The sequence below is a fragment of the Culicoides brevitarsis genome, chromosome 1 (genome assembly GCF_036172545.1).
Source record: "Culicoides brevitarsis isolate CSIRO-B50_1 chromosome 1, AGI_CSIRO_Cbre_v1, whole genome shotgun sequence".
In the NCBI taxonomy this organism is placed as follows: Eukaryota; Metazoa; Arthropoda; class Insecta; order Diptera; family Ceratopogonidae; genus Culicoides; species Culicoides brevitarsis.
The window spans coordinates 17,111,936-17,126,017 of record NC_087085.1 but is presented as its reverse complement, the minus strand read 5'-3'; the positions used below and the strand labels follow the sequence as shown (position 1 = coordinate 17,126,017).

Here is a 14,082-nt window from a genome sequence, read left to right as displayed (position 1 = left end):
ACTTGTCCTTAGGTCACACGAAATCCAAAAAAACGATTTAGAGATAGACGAGACATTCGTGTATTAAGAGCTCACTTAATTATTAGAACGGTTGTGAATATAGAAAAATAATTAATTGTCCTTTAGACATTTTACTAACCACAAAAAAAAACTAGTTAATGTTAGAAAATAAGAAATTTAAAAAAAAATCTTGATGTGTTAAAATTTAGTAGGTGAGTCTTTTTAAAAACACAAAAAAATTAAAATTTATTTCTAATACATTTTTTATTTTATTTTATTTTTAGAATAAAAATCAGCTTTTACATTCAACAACAAGAAACACTGAAATTTGCGGTTTCATAAATTTTTTAGCTCGATGTTTTATATAAAAATAAAAATATTTTGTGGTTACAAAAGAACCTGAGATCAAAAAAGTAAACAAAAACTTGAGACTTTTGAGTAAAAGTAAACATCATTGATTGTGGTGCGGTGCAATAATTTAAACTCTTTTCAAACAGAAACGCCGTAAAAGCAAAACAAAAAGAGTAAACAGACAGATACGCTCAAAAGTTTCTTTTCTGATCCATTTGACATCAAAAACTGAGAATTTCACAAAAGGGGACGTAAAGAAAAATATTTAAAGTTTAAGAAAAAAAAAGCAACGTGTGTTCAAGCAAAAAATCGCTTAAACGTCTCTTTCAAAAAAATAAAAAAAAATCTATTGAACGAATATATTGAAGAACTTTTTAAACACAAACACCCACACGTAACACACAGTTCACTTACATTTTATTATTATTTGTGTGTACAAAGTGAATCCAATATCAATACAAAAGTGAAATAAGATACACAAAAACTTGTTCTGTAAAAATTTTTATACCTTTATCGGTGAAAAAAAAACTGCTTTTTTTCTGTAGAATTGCGAAGATCGTCACTTGTCTCGAGAGTAAATAATATTAAAAGTGGAGAAAAGTAGTTTTTCTTTCGGAAAACGAGTAAAATCCATTGAAAAAGAGACACATATTGAAGCAAAATAAAAATATAAAGTGAATTTTCCTGCAGACGAGAGACTTGACGTGCTGCAAACGATCGAAGAAGAAGCAGAAGACGAAAGACAATTTACGCTGTTAAATTGCACGTGACTTTCCGAGACTTTTTGGGTAAGTTTTAGATTTATATTTATTTATTTTTTCTTCTTTGCGAAAACTTTGCGTGTTAATTTCGTATCAAATCTCTCTTTAAATATCTCACTTCCTTACGATGTGCCATAAAATCCCTCCTCCTCTAAGATTTTCCAAGTGTGGGAATTACACCTGCGTTATCTTCGTAGTTTATTGCAAATGACGTCTTTTCTCAAACAACTGCATCTCTAATGATTATTATACGCATGATGAGATAAATCCCTGAGCTAATCACCACTCGGAGAGAGAGACACTATCCCAGCTATTATGCAATAAACTTTAATATGTGAAACGTGCTTTGCTTGTAATTTTGTCCAATTTCATCGTAATTGTATCACAATAAAATGAGATCTTTGTAAGATACGAGAAAAAAGTTCAGCTGTGCTCGAAAATTACTATTATTGCGATAATAAAATCAAGATAGTCATCAAACATTCATTTGCTCGTTACTTTTTTTTTCTTTTCAAAGAAAAAAATAAAAATTTGTTCAAACCTGTTGTTTCCACAAAAAGAGACAAAATCTAGACAGACACCTTGATGCAATATACTGCATTGCACTGAATTGCAAGAGTTTTTACTTTTACAACGACAGAAAATGTGTAAATTTTCATGAACAAGAAAGGACGTGTTGTTTTACAAATTATTTTCCTCCTTTTTGTTGAATTTTCCTGTCTTTCGGTGTAATGAAGGGACTTTTGGACAGTAATTGTGCAGTAAGATGGCAACGAGGTAGGATGACGATATAATGATAATTAAATTAAAGGTGTCTAAGGACCCGTTAAATTGTTTAAATTAAATTATTTTAAAGAGCTGAAAAATTTTAAATGCAATTTCTTTGGTTTTGTTGAGAGGAATATAAGCAGAAATAATCCTAAATTGATTTTTCGAGATTTTTCTTCTAAACAAAGAGATAAACTGATGAATGAATACCTTTTTAAAAGGAAAATTAGAACACAAAGTAAAATTTCTATATTTTATATTTATTTAATTTTTTGCCTTTCTTTTTTCCATTTTAATGCCAAAAAATTATGGTTTCAAAATGATGATGATAAAGCTTCCCATTATTTTATCTCTTTGAAGATTTTCAATGGAAAAAAATAATTTTAAAATAAATTTTCTCTCAAATCAATTTTAAATTTATTTTATCTTTTTGTGCAGCAAAAAAGCGTCACTAATCTTATTATTTTTAACGATTTATCTGAATGTTTAATACAAATAAATAAAAATAATTTGAATAAAATTTGTGCGTCAAAAAATAAATGATTTTGATGACCTAAAATATTCATTTGGCTGCTCGTTCGCTCTCTAACACCACCGAATGTTCAATTAAATTCCAATTTTCCGCAGTTTGTGAAAATTTGCTCCTGCTACACATAAAAAATTTACGAGAGTTCTTGTTATTGCTGCGTTGATGATGATGTTATTTTATAATTTTAATCGTATCACACAAATCGCATTCAGTGCATTTTGTGATCAAACACTCTGAAAAATAAAATAAAATAATAATAACACGCATTTTGTCACACTACCTCCTCTCCAAAATAAGTTGATAGAACAGAAAATTGGTTATTCGGATTAAAATTGTATGGGAATGTTTGGCGGTATAGGTAGAGCATTAACTAGAGCAGTTAATATAAATGACACAAAATGTCGATATTTTATTACGAATTAATACATGCGCGCACTTCCCCCACACAAACACACGGAAAAAACATTAAAATTGGAAAATCCGGTCTCACGATGAATAAACAATTGTGCGGACGAACATTTATCTCATTATCATTTATAATTAAACGGTGAATAATTATTTGACTAAATTAATTTATTTTATTTGTTCGATGATTTTTTTTTGCTCGGCATCCAAACGATGAACATTAAAATGTTGAATGAATATTTAAAATGGATAAACAAATTATATTATATCCTCATTCATATGTGAATGAACAATAAATGGCGATTTGATTGTATTTTTTGTGTAAGGACAACAAAAAATTAAGTTATAGACAATCAATTTTGTTTTTTCGTGCATTTTTATTAAAAAAACGGATGTTTTTGGTGTCTGTCCGTTCATATTTTTTTTTAAATATTTATTTATATTATAAAATTTATTTATTTTTATATTTAAATAAAAGTATATTAATTTAATATTTTATAATTTCTTAAAATTAATATATTTTTTTTCATAATCTTGAATTAATTTTTTTTTTATTATTTATATAATTTTTTTTTCTTTATAATTTTTATTAAAATAAAAATAAATTTAAAAAAAAATAAATGAATAAATAAAATATAAAATGATAAATTAAATAAAAAATTTAAATTTAAAAATAAGTAAAAAATATTTTAATAAATAAAAAAAAATATTTCGTAGGAAAAATTTTGAAGCCTTAGATTTCTTTAATATTATTTTTTTTTATAAACCAACCTAAATATTTTTTTTAAATTTTTTAAAGGCGCTTTTTAGTTTTTTTTTGTTTAATTTTTCTTTATTTACATAATCCAGCTTTTAACAAATATCAAACAGACAATTATCACAGAATCCGATTTTATGTAATTGAAACTCTTAATAAATCAATTTTGGTCAAAACTGTCAAAAAGACTCAATTTCAAAACGATAAAAAAAGTAATCCTCTTAAAAGCTCTTTTTTTACAAATTTTATATTTTTTTACAATGCATAGCAAAAAAAATCATTTTATATGATAATTTTTGTGACATCCAAAAAAATCCTTTTCATTAATAAAATTATCTTTATCATAAAAATTAAAATAATAATAATTATTGTTAATTTGATTACATTAATGGCAATATATTTTAATTAATATTTGTAAATATTTGTTTCTGTTAATTTTGTGCAGCATATTTTTTCCCAACGAGCCTTTTTTCTGCATTACGTAAACAAATTTTTCAACGTTGCATCCTTTTTGACATTCATTAAAAAATATTTCCCAGCAAATTGTATGAATTATGCATTTTTTAATGAGCGACGTGCTTTTTGTATGTCAATGAATAAGTTATGAATCGTTGCTGTGAGAATAAAATCAAAAGGCACCTGGCCTAGTTTTTTTTGCGTGTTTTTCGCTCTACGATTGCTATTCATTTAAAAAATACACTTTCGAATAAATATTAACTTTAATAAAATCATCATATGGAATGTCGAATGCCAGAAAAATCTGTAACATAAAACCGGGGAAGAGAGAGAGGATAAATAAATTTTCATATATTTTCAACACTTTCTCGATAAGAAATTTTTTTCTCACACATCACAAAAATATATAAAATTCAATTTTCATGTTATCCTTCCGCTTAGCTTGAATTATTTTTCTGTCATCCACGAACGTTCGGAAGACCCTCCGTTCAAATTCGTTACAAATTCAGTGCTACTATCAATATTATCATAATAAGATGTAAGAACTTGTCATCTGGCACGTTGAAGATGCTCTAGGATGAACGGTAGACGACGAAAAAAAAAATCGGAAAATATTACAATTTGGAATCAATGCCGACTTTCACCTCGTCTTGATACATTTGAAATAATTTTTCATCCATATTCGGGTTATTTGCAATCAAATTTGTTTCCGTTCCCATATTTTTTTTATTTTTTCGGGTGTCGCGGTATCTTTTCTCATCATCCTAAAATATTGAAGAAGAAGAAAAATATTAGAAACGTAACTTCCGATGATTTCCAAGGAATTTTTTCTCTGCGTAACCCGAAAAAAAAATCGCTAAATCACTTCTCTAATACTTTCATTGCGAAAAAAAAGTCAATTACCCTGTGGGAGAAAAATGGGTTAAATTGCTTGTGGATTGTAGGTAATTTTTATATTTTTTTGAGTATTCGATTGAAATCTTGATATAATTGCCTTTTTATTTGCAGCATAAAATTTTGATATTTGATTTGGGTTTTTGAAAAAAATAATTTTCTAATTCATGTTTTTATTTTAAAATTTTCAATATAAAAAGAACTCATTTGTAGTACCTTCTTGACAAAATTATGTATTCTTATATAAAACATATTATATAGACACGAGAATGATCAGAAAACCACGACTGAGATTTTGACAGTATTGCCCCTAACTGGCACGACGACAGGTGAAGACATTTTTTTCGCCTCAAAAAATGGGGACTCTCGTAGAAAGTTGATATATTAATGGCGGGATGTCTAATTAGCTTTATTGCTCAAGGTACATCATTGTTTATTTCCAGTTTTATATCTTATTTTTGGCTTTTAGATACCTACGTCAATCCAATCCTCGATTTTGGCCATTGCGTGCTTCACAAACTGGTACTAAATGTCAGATTTTTGCCAAAAACATTAAAGAAAAGCGCGGATGATGCCATCAAAGTAATCAATTTTGTCAAAGTAAACCTTGTCTTTCTCTTTTTCATTTATAACATCCAATCAAAATATTATATTATATTAGATGTTATTTAATTAAAATTAGAACGAAGACTAAATTAAATTTTTACATATCGAAAACAATTAAGTAATGACAAGATACATTTAGGTTTTTTAGATTAGTTATTGAAACAGTCACTACACATTTTAATATAAATAAAGTACTAAATTCTTTTTTAAAAACTAAATTAATTTGAACTGAAAATGAACTATAAAAATTATAGTTAATTTATTTCTTTATTATTTTTTTTATTTCATATCATTTTATTGACAAAGAATCGAAGAAGTGATCTATTCAAATCAAAAGAGGATCAGGTTGATCTCTTAAAGGATCAATTTTACGCGTTTTTTGCCCACAGGATATTTTTTTTATTATTATTTTATTAAAGTATATATCAAGAGAATTGACACACAGTCAATATATGGAAAAGCAGTAGAAAAAATTGGCAATATTCAAAATCAAATAAAAGTAATTTAAATACGATTATTGAATGTTGATATAAGGTTGCGATATTTCATTCTCTTGTGATAATATTGCGACAGCAAACAGAACGAACGAAAAAAACGAGTAGAAGTTCATAATTCATATTATTATGTTTAAAAGAATGTCGAGGAAAATTCATGGAGATAATAAAAAAATCGCAAAAAATAATATTGAAAAAGTTTGTACATGTTACGTGAAACAGAAATGGATGAACGGAAAGAAATACGTCTCAATTATTTTTTTTATTTGAATTTGATGACATTGTGTTAAAACGGATATTCAATAAATTGTAATACAATGTCTTTAAAATTTTTCCTCTTTAATTCCACAAGACATTGATTTTCATTGACCATTCTCGCCATTTATCTTTTCATTTGTTATTAAATGATAGTAATTGACTGAAAATGTTTCAATTACTCTGATTGCAAAAAAAGTCGACATTTTCCTCCTATTATTCCTATTTATCATTATTTTCATATAGTTGTCTCAGTCGTGCAGCAGCATCCGCACAACAATAATGATCAACTTCCTGTCAATTGAATTATTGTCATTATATTTCATTCAGTGCATTGTTGTCTTGTTGTATTTTTGTCTGATTTGAAATGAAAACAACTTTTATAGAAATTAAACTACTTATCCTGATCATTTATATCTTCGGTGCCGACTTTTACGTTAGAGAGAAAAACAAACACGATGGGGATGGAAAAAAATGGGAAAATCGCCGAAAAAAAATGTCAACGCGTGACAGACAGCCCAACAACAACGACGACCTCCCGACAAGTGAATGACTAAAATGACAATGACATATGGCAGGTACAGTTTAAAATGACATAATTTATTATATTTGCACCCAATTGCACGATGCATTTGTTTTGTTGCATATCGTCGTGTAGGAAATGTTATGTGTGCCCCATTAGCAGGCCATAATTTACACAAATATGTTGTGTATCATCAAGTAAATGATGTGTTGCGATATGAGAAAACAAATGTAAAATGTTTTTCCTGCTGACTGTTTTTATCATCATTCATCATTTTTTTTGAATGCGAAAAGTTGTGGCGTGTATTTTAACTTTTTTTTTGAGTCAAGTGGTTGTAATAGTTGTCGTTCTTAGTGCTTTTATCGTTTTTTGCAGCTTTTTTTTAAAATTTTTTATTTTTTCAAAAATCCTTATTTTTTCCAAATTTTTAATTTTTTGAAAATTCTTAATTTTTCAAAATATTTAATCCATATAAAAATTTTTCAAAATTTGTTTTTTAAAAATTTTTAATTATTTTTTAAAAATAATTTTTCGATTTAAAAACAAATAAAAAATTAATTTTAAAAGAATTTTTTTCAAATTTAGATTTAGATTAAATTAACTTTGTTCATTACAAAAATGAAACTTGGGTTTGAAAAAACTTTGTACAATCGACTAAATTTTGGAAAATTTGTTAATTTTTGAAAAAAGTTTAATTGAGTTTTTAATTTTTTTTTATTTGATTTGATTTTTAATAAAATATTTAAAATTTATTTTTCTTCGAAATCTGGCGAAAAATTTATTTTCAAAATGTTGCAAAAACTGAATTTCAACCATTCAATCGATTGTTCATTGAAAAAAATATTCAATCACACAAAATTCCTCGTTGTTCGACATCCTTTGAATACGAAATTTCCGCTTTCATCGCAAGTCGTCTTCCATTGTCGAACGAACAAAAGTTTAACCAAATAAAAACAACATTTCCCATGAATTTGATTGCGTGGCGATGAAGCTGATGATGGTAAAAGAGTGAAAAAAAAAGACTAAACGAGAGAATAATGTTGATGTGGATGAAAAAAAGAAAAATTATCTTATTCATGTTCCATTCCAACCAAAATAAAATCATATATATTAGCTGCTGCTGCTGCATCAAGTTATTTGGGATTCAAGTCAAATATTACGTGTATGGTGTTCTATTTTTGCACATCAAGTCTATTTAAAAGAGATATATATGGAGAGTAATAACAGCCTTGTTCAGTTTTTTTTCTCGTTTCTTGGCATTGTTTCAACAATACGAAAAGGAGTAGGTACTTTTCGACATTTTTTCGAGCGAAATTTGCTCTGTTCAGGTGTCTGATTGGAGTGTCAAGCATCGATTTTCTATCTCAAAATTCATATTTGCAAACAATGGCACAATAATTTCCCCCTCAGGTAGGTTCAGGATGAAAAGTCACTCGATTTTTCTGCAGCCTGCCTCGGAAAAAAATTAAACAGACGTACAATTAAATTTCTTTTCATCTAAAAAAAAAGTTTTTCGTACGAAAAAAAATTTCGTGTACCAACAACAATTTAAAATGATGTTTTTTGTGCTCATTTTTTCTCGAGTTTTTGATCAATTTTATTTGGTTTTATTTGGATTTGTGCCAAATTTCTGTGTTAGCACTGCAAACTAGAAGATAGGCGCAAGAAAAGAGCAAGCACAGCCCAATTTGGCGCATATTTGAACAAAAATGTTCGTGACATCTGATGTTTAATCACCTCATAAAACACGTAATGAAACCCAATTGTTATAACAATGAATAATCAAGCTGCTGGTTGAAAATTAATAAAAAAAAGTTGTAAGAATCGATCGGGAAATCATCATAGACTAGACAATTATTATTACGCAACACTTCACTCTTTGAATGTTCCATCGTCTAGTCATCGTGAGTGGCAAAAAGCTGTCCGGTCAAAAATATTTGCATACGTTACTTTGGGCCAATGAACGTTCATTTTGCAAAAAAAAACCGTTTCGCCGCCATAAAAGGGTTGATATTTATGTTATTATTCGGTCGAAACGTAAACATAAACGGAAAATATGATGATGATGATGTTTGCATACAATACTTGCCGCCATTCACTTGTTAATTATGAAGATTAAAGGGCAGAATTTTCCATTTACTGATCAATGGGAAATTATGTGGTCAGTTTTACTTTAAAATATATTTTTTTAAAGTTTTATAGAAAAATATTTAAAAACTGATTTTTAAAAAGTTTTAAATTTCTAAAATAAATCTTTAATATCCTCAAAATAAAAAGAATAATAAAAATTTGGAAATTTAATGTGATTTATTCTATTCGATAAGATAAATAATAAAAAAAATAAAATAAATAAATTAAAATTAAATAAATGACAAAAAGCGAACTAAAAAGTAATAAACAAGAGCTTTTTGTGAAAATTATTTGTAAAATTAGTATTAAAAAATAGCAATTAGGAAACTTTTTAGAAAATAAAAAAAATCAACTAAAAATAAATAAAAATTGTGTTCAGTGTTAAATAAAATCTTAAATAGTTTAGCACTGAACTCCAATATTTTATTAGAATTTTTATTTTATTATTTTTCTTCAACTATGTCTAAAAAACCTTAAACCTTAACCTTAACTTAAAACCTTAAACCTCAACGTTTGCTATTTTTGCAAATTTGTTTTTACAAACTCTTGTTTATTACTTTTTAGTTCGATTTTTGCCATTTTTTAATTTTTAAGTTCTTTTTTTTATAAAAAATAAATAAAATAAAAATTTTTTAATAAAAAAATTATTTTTAACAAATAAAAAATATTTATTTTAGAAATTTTAACCTTTTTAAATCAATATTAAATTTTTTCTTCATTTTCTTTTTTAAATATTTTTTTTAAATTTAAAGCAAAAAAGCAAAAGAGAAAAAAAAAATATAACGCAACACTTCCTCCTAATAATTCATTTGTTACATTTGTCCAGCTTGGCATGGCATGGCATGACTGTCCAATATATTCTCAATTAAAGGCCATAAATTATTTATAACACAATAAATTCAACGCAATTAACATTCGTTAGTCTATCGATTAATATTCAGTGTGTAAAAAAATTTTTTTTTGCATACTTTTCTGTCACTTTGCCATCCATAAACACTCATTTTACCACACACAAGCTGTTACACATTCGCCCTTTCGATTGCTGTTGCTAGCAGAAAAAATTTCTCGTCACTAACAATGGTGTCCTATTAGCCACGTAGAGATTTTTTTGCCATGTAAATTTTTCGTATCATGGAATGCATAAAATGGAAAACAATAAATTATGGGAGTATGGAAAAAAAATATTAAACGTTTGAACTGCCGAGGACAAAAAGTCGAAGGAAGTCAACATATTGTAGACAAATGGAACGCCGCCGAAACTCATTCCTCCAGCCGAGAGTGTCTCAAAAGTTGCTAGTTATCAAAATCAGTCATTAAAAGTTTTTCCAACACCGGCAATTGCGAGAAAAGGAACAGCCAAACACTCGCAATGTGACTGATGATCTCAACAAATTTACAATTTTATGCGTCGTACCTTGTAGCGACACATGTTTATTTTACTTTACATTTCCTGATAAATGATTTGAGCGAACACACACACACATTTACCGCCATTCCACAAACTTTCACTGATTAGGTTCATTGTGTTGTTGCTCTTTATTATTATTGTTGAATGCGTGTGTTTCGCTCCTTTTTGCGTGTTCACATACATTTGAATTCAGAATTCCCAAGTGATTTGCAAATTACTTGTATTACCTTTGTTATGCGAATTGCCGTTTTGTCGTGGCGTGGTGTGAGGAGGTCTGACACACAGTGGCGTAAAAAGAGCTGATTTTTTGGTGATTAAAGCGCAACGTTCGGAGATGAAATCAATCATTTTTGTGCTTTTTGGATGGAATGTGAGTGCTAACCGACACATGGAATGTATGAAGGTATTTTAGGTAAACATAGAAATGATAAAACGATGTGCGTTCTAATCAAGAGGTAGACTTTTCCACATACGCAGATTTCAAAAGAGAAAGATAAATTAGTACAATTTTTGATTTAATTTAAAATGTCTGATCCCATTATCAACAACAACATGGGTAAATATTGCAGGAACGAAACGGTTTGTTGGAATTTCTAGCAGTAATCAGGGGTGTAGGCTACTAAAACTAAAAAAAAAAATAAAAAATAATTTAATAAATTTTAAACATACGTAAATTTAAATTTAAAAAAATTAACATCAAAAAATTTTTTTTAAAAAGCTTTAAATTTATTAATTTTTTTTTTATTTTTTGACAAAAACAAGTTATTTTAATTTTTTCAAACTTAAATAAAAAAATCAAACTCAAAAATTAATAAAAAAATAAAATTTAATTTTAATAAATTTAAAGTTTTTGAAAAAATAAAGTTTTGATGTTAATTTTTTTAAATTCGAATACCTACTTAATTCATTTTAAAAAATAATTTAAAAATTTAAATTTACGTATGTTTAATATTTATTAAATTACTTTTTAAAATTCAAAAAACACAAAGAAAAAAATCCCTTTAAAAATGGAATATTTTTATTTTGTGAGCTACAAAATTTTGATTTTTTTAATTGCTCAGAATTTTTACGATTTTTTTTTTAAATTTTGCTCATTTAATTTTTTGCCGATTTTTTTTTTAAAATGTTTGAAATTAATTTTTATTTAATTTAAAAAAAATTATTTAATTAATTAATGAAAATTAATTATTTTTTTTTTACGAAAAAATTTTACGATTTTTGGAGGATTTTTCATCAAATATTTTGAAAAACTATTTTTCATTTTTTGTAAAAATTTAGAGATTTAAATTTAATTTAGTTTCAAAAAATTTATTTTTTCTATTTTTAAGAATTTTTAGAGTAAAATACGGAAAAAGATAGAAAGTTACATGTGCCTTCCCTGACATGACTTGTCATGACTGCTATCAGATCCTTGATTAATTTAACCACTTTACGAATTGTTCTTACGGTACGTTAAGCAATTGATAGCTCATTCTGTCTAAGCTGTCGATTTTTGTTGTGTTGATGTGTTGCTCTGTTTGTGCGAAAATTCTCAAAGGTGTCATTAATCAAGCACTCCGACGAACGTTGCACAAATGCAGGAGGCAGAAAAAAAGTAAATAATTACACTAATCCAAATCTGAGAATCAAAACAACACTCGATACCACTGTTTATTCTTACAATAACACAATAAAATACTAATGAAAGAGGAGAGAAACAACATAAGAGCACATATTAATTGTCAGTAAGCTAGAATAATGCCGAACATGGCAAAGCAAAGAGTAACACCGAGCAAACAACAGGAGACAGAGTAAAATGATGCTCTGCTCTGTTATTTATTGTGTCGTAAATATTTTAATCCTTGAGGCTTTTTAAAAGATTATGTTCTTTACGTACTCGGGTCGTATTGAAAAGTACTTAATAATAGTGTGTGAGGCGAATCTCTTTGTGTTAATGATACTCTTGAGCAAATAATTACCATCAACGCACGTGTAATTTACATCAGGAGGGGAAAGATTTTCTAATCTTTCAAATTTCGACGTCGTCATCGTCTTCCGGGAAAAAACAACAGCAGCAAAGAAAAAAAATGCAAGTGAACGAGTAAAATAGGGAAAAAACGAGCGGTAATCACATCAATGTTAATTGGAAAAGTTTTTTTTTCTTCCTTTTTTCTTAGCTTCTTATATTACTTCGTCCCGTCTTGATGTCTTATGGCTGGTAACTTTTTATAATTAAGTGTTAAATGTCTTACACAGAACCGATGTAATATTATTATGATCTCCTTTCATCTGTCCGTTAATCTCGTTGCTTGTGCATCATCATCATCTGGCGAAGCGAGGTAATCGTATAAATAAATCGGTGTAACAGTAGTGAAAAACTAACAAACTCAATAACGACATAATATCAAGTCATTACGAAGTAATTTTTGTACGATTAAAGCAATATGTTAGTCGTCAGATGGTTTTTCTGCTTAGTTTTCTTCAGATTTTTTTTTTAGATGAATATTGATGGAAATTTATTTGAGAAAATATATGAAAAATAACTTGAATTTCTGTAATTTTTTTTAAAGAAAATAATAATTAAATTATTTTGTAATTTGTAAAAAATTTTATTTTTCTAAAAATCTAAAATAAATTTTAAATTTTTATTTAATAATTTTTATTTATTTTTTACTATTTTTATGAATCTAAAAAAAAATTTAACTTTTTTAAATATTTTTTAAATTTTTATTTAATAAAATAATTAAATATTTTACGAGGTTTAAATATTTTATTTCACAATTAAAGACAAAAATTAAAATGTAAAATGAAAAAATAAAATGAATATTAGATAAGAACAATATTTAAAAAAAAAATAAAATTTTCCAAGATTTTTTGGTACCTATATTTTTTAAATTTAATAAAATATAATATTTGATTTTCATTTTTTAATTTTAATTAAATATTAATGTATTTAATTTTTTTTATTATTTTTAATTTATAATAAGCTTTTTAAAATTTAAATAAATTTTTGAATAATTTTAAAACTCAACCAAGATTTATAAAAATTTATTATTTAATTTAATTTATTATTTATTTTTTTTTATATTTTTTTATTATTTATTTAATTTTTTTACAATTATTTTTTTATTATTAAATTTATTTATAATTTATTTTTTTTATTTTATTCAATAATTATTTTAATTAATAAATATTTAATTTTAATAATTTTTTAATTAATTTTAAAACTTAACAGAAACAAAAACCAAATTAACAAAAAATACAATAAAATTTCTCCATCAACATAATTTTCATCGCAAAACAAAAAGCTTAGCAAAAAACCATGAAAACTCAACACAATATGAATGATGCAATTAAAATGATGAATTTGCTAAATATTGCTGATTGTATGAAATTCTGATATTTATTGAGGTTGTTATGTTGATTGTGTGTGCATCTGCACAAACTTTTCACATGTGTGTGATATATTTTAAAGTTAATGTTTATAAATTATTTCAATCATGTTATTTATTTACAATTGTCCCACTCGCAATTTATATGACGACGAACAACATATTGAGCGATCGCAATCGATTGTGTTTGTGTTGATTGTTGGCCGTAAATCAATTTATTGAAGGAACATTGGGAAATGCAATTAATTCTGTTGTTATGAAGTGAACAATATTTGAGTGATGCGAATCTGACTCAACTTTTTTTTTCCTCATTTTTATCGAGGTAAAAAATTTTCAATAAAAATAAACAATTCATCATATTTTTTTCTCGTCTT

The 14,082-nt window shown here is 26.4% G+C and overlaps 1 long non-coding RNA gene across 1 annotated transcript in view; it reads left to right on the top strand.

Annotated features, from left to right (window-relative positions):
• The first annotated feature begins 327 nt into the window (after positions 1–327).
• Positions 328–14,082, top strand: part of LOC134827296 (uncharacterized) — a 57,468-nt gene continuing 43,713 nt past the window's right edge. The window contains exon 1 of the long non-coding RNA XR_010161765.1: positions 328–1,139. This is a non-coding gene — a long non-coding RNA (uncharacterized LOC134827296). The remainder of the gene's footprint in view (positions 1,140–14,082) is intronic.